Here is a 3,934-nt window from a genome sequence, read left to right on the forward strand (position 1 = left end):
ATTTTACTGTATCCATTGTTCAATCGTGCCTTAGAAGAGCCAAATATGGCCGACGGATGAAGAATAGTCTGAGTACTCGAGAAATACACTCATTTGCAAATCAATTTGGTTTTCACGAGAGACTCAACTGAATCTCTCGTTTATGATATTCTACAACTGAATGTGCTGCACACAAGCCGCCTCATCATTCAGTTGGCACGATATTCGAGATGTCGCAGTATATTTTCATAAATGAAACTACTCACAAGGTTGCTGAAGAAATTTTAGCGACATTGTGAGTAGTTTCCTATATGAAAATAGTCAGAGTAACTTGTTCACCCAAATTCCAAGCTGGAGCTCCACCGAAATTCTGTCCAATTTTATGCATTTCTGTTCTGCTGAGAGTTGCTTTCCCTGGCACTTTAATGCCTCCGCTAAGCGAATACGATGACTTTCATCGGGTGCTCGGTCTACGACGGATTCATTGGCTTGCAATCAGTCAAACAACCCCAAGCCGTCACACTTCAGAAGAGAGTGCTTCCGGGTCTGCTTCATGGACTTATCGATCCGTCAAATTCAAAATGCCTGTTGCTCCCGATAAGGGCATTTCAAACTCATTTCTGTCCACTTTGTACAACTTGATCACCAACCAAAATCAATCTTCTCAGTCTAGCGAAACTTAACAAGGAATGTGGCGCATTCCAAGGGTCTGGTTAATCAGCGCTTCTATCCATATTTCACGCAGACACTCTAAAACCTGATAAACAGTGTAAATTTTTCTCACCAGATTGTTACATCAAACTCAAGACAAATCTAGATTTTTCAAAATCAACTTTATGCTCATACTGATCAAATTTCTAGAGACGAGAACTGTACCATTCACTGTGTGGCTGATCAAAGTTCTGAACACGACACGCAAACGGAAATGCAACATCCGTGAAGCGCAGAAAACGACGTGCCGCACCAGTGGGATGTCAAATTACAGGAACAGAGACTACGTACAAAAAATGGGTTTTCACAACATCGGAGTAAGTGTAACTGAAATTACGAACCAAAAGCTCTCGAGGTGGAAGGTTACAATGTCCTGGTTAAACGACATGTTAGGATGGGGATCATGGACCGAAACACTCACGATGAATCCTTGAAAGGAGAATGATGTAGCCAGGATTACGATGATGTTAGAAAGGATCACCAAGTTCTCGGTTTCTGTTTGCAAACAGAATACAGGGTAACTCAACGATACTTTGTCTGCATTTTGGAGGACAATAAGTCAGCCGTTTATTGCACGTCTTTGGTGCAGACAGAACCTGGGTTTCCAGCCAGTCTGGCTTAGTTTATGGAAACGTCTTTCCAAATGAGCCACACAGCAATGATCAGTCAGGCCGGACCAGATCACTATCAAAGAACCATACCTGTTAAAAGGGCATCTTCTGGGTATCTATTTCAACCAACCTTTCAAAGGACTACGAAAAGGGATTTTGCATTATTCAGTGAAGTTCAACTGCAACCGCTTGTTCGTGTGAAAATGGCTGGCATTTTCTGTGGTAACCTGTCGTGTCCCCTTTCACCAGTTGGCACCGCTTACAGGACACCACATACATAATCACCTCACTTCTCATCCCGGGCCAGTAGGCCCTCTGCCGAAGTAAGGCGTTCGTCTTGGTGCACCCTGTATGCGCCATCTGATGGCATTCGACGATAAGCTTCCGTCTCAAGACCCGAGGTATCACGGGCAACAGCTTCATTCAGACTCAGCCGACCAAAGTGACTCTGGAGCGTTTTCAATTCCTTGTCTCCCTCTGCGTTCTCATTGCTTCCTCCATCCAACAAGGTAGCTGCAACCTTCCGTAACACAGGATCCTAACGTTGGAGTTGCACCAACCTTCCATGACCCAGGCTTCAGTTTCGAACGAAGTCAGCCACCCGGATACACTGGACATGATGTTTTCTGGGAGGTAATACGTAAAGAATTGTGACCGTCCCAAAAATGTCACACTTATTGATAATAGTGAAAACAAAATACAAGGAGTTTGTCAGCCAGTGATTTTACTCGTTTTACAGTCACGTAACTCCAGTTAAACATTCCGCTTCAAATCACGACATAGCGGCCGTATGAAATTCACTCATCAGAACCTACTTCCTTGCTTACAAGCTGAACTTCTAATTCTCCCCTCCTTTACTGAAAACAACTTTCTCCTATTGGTTCACCCACAAGTCACTACTGCAGGTGGACTGAATGAACTAAACGAGGGATGAATTCAAACACAGGTTACATAAGCCTCATTAGCACACTGGTGTTTAAAACAGTCTCATTCCTCTTTTTAGGAGTTGCTTTTATGAGTTAGTTACGAGGGTTCTAGTTGTTGTTTCTGGTCTATTCGGTTTCTTTGCGGTCTAACTGGAACTCGATCTCATGACTTTGTATGTCGGTGCATCAAAGTCTGAGGATTCTGGGAGGATTAACAGTCAGTCGTTGTTCGATGGATTCAAATCAACAATCGATCATCATCAGTCTGCAGCGGTAACGGCGCAGAAATGATGGTGAAACTTTGAGTGTGCTGTTTTAATCCACTTCACAATCGCGCAACTATCACGGAGAAATATGACGTCCGTTAAATCGACTTATCATTTTTTCGTTGTGAGCAGTGCATGCTGCATCGTACTTTTAGGGCTTTTGCATCTAATTTCAAGAGTTTTTACCTGTTTTTGACTACACTGGGCGTGCTATCTCTTCAATTATACGAGAAGTGGAGATTTCTAAAAGAAATTACCGGTGGCTACCACACTCGTCATTTAGGAGAAGAAGCGCAAAAGTACGAGGGTAAAGGGGATGCCGACGGCATGAAATTTTGACAGTGAGCAGAACCTCAATTCACCTCCCTCAAAAACTTGCTTCGTTCCAGAAGATGCACAGCAGTTTTTCCGCGTGGTCCTCGATTTTCTTTCAGTTCAACTCTATAGATCAGCTTGTGAGTCTCCTCGGGTGTTTCAAAGCCAATCCAAGATATTTAAAAACGACGTTTTAGTGAATGTGGATCGGTAAAGGGACGGATCTAGCTTCTGAAACGTTCAGTATCCTTGAAGGACAAATTCGAAGCCTTGGTATTTCGCAACAGTTCATAGTGCCACCAGTGTCTGACGGTAAATTCCTGAAGTAGTATAATGCCAGCGTTTACTGTGTCATCTTTCTCAGAGTGTTTGGCTTTGTATGCCAGTTTCATCCTCGTTTAGAAGCCCTTTTACGATGAAATGCGACCATTCCGAACCTGGGTGGTTTCCAATTGGCAAAGTGTGTCACAAATCCACAAAGTCTGTGATTAAAGGGAGGCAAGAAGAGACGATCTCCTCGGAAACCGTAGAATTCGGTTGATTTCGTATTTCGCCGCGTTGCACATTCTCCTTAGTGCTGTTTTTCCACAAAGGCAGGTTAGGAGAGATGATCTTTGCAGAAACCGTAGAATTCGGTTGATTTCTTATTTCACCGCGTTGCACATTCTCCTTAGTGCTGTTTCGCGTACATCACCGTTTCAGAATAGGTTCTCAATTGGAACACAACACAGTGTAATCACCGTGAAAGCATTCAATAATTCTACAGGTTCTTAACGAGCTTCTTTAGCAATCTTTACGACTTCACTTTGGTTTTCTTATAAAATCTTCAAAGTAAACCGATTTTCATATAAAACAGAATAGGTCAGCCTTAAAATACTACATCCACTTAAGTAGCATGTGAACAAAAGAGGTCGGGCATCTGAAATAGCGAACCCATACTACGATTGAGGATGAACAACTCCAAACTCTAGAGCAACTCGTCAACAACAGATCATCTGACACAAACTACACGGTTGGGAGAGAGTTTTGAGAGTTTTGTACAATTACAAGTTATTCGTACTGTTGAACAACTGCAATACTGAATCCAGTGAATATACACTCATTTGCAAACTAATTTGATTTGATT

This window comes from Opisthorchis viverrini (genome assembly GCF_000715545.1).
Source record: "Opisthorchis viverrini unplaced genomic scaffold opera_v5_374, whole genome shotgun sequence".
NCBI classification, from domain to species: Eukaryota; Metazoa; Platyhelminthes; class Trematoda; order Opisthorchiida; family Opisthorchiidae; genus Opisthorchis; species Opisthorchis viverrini.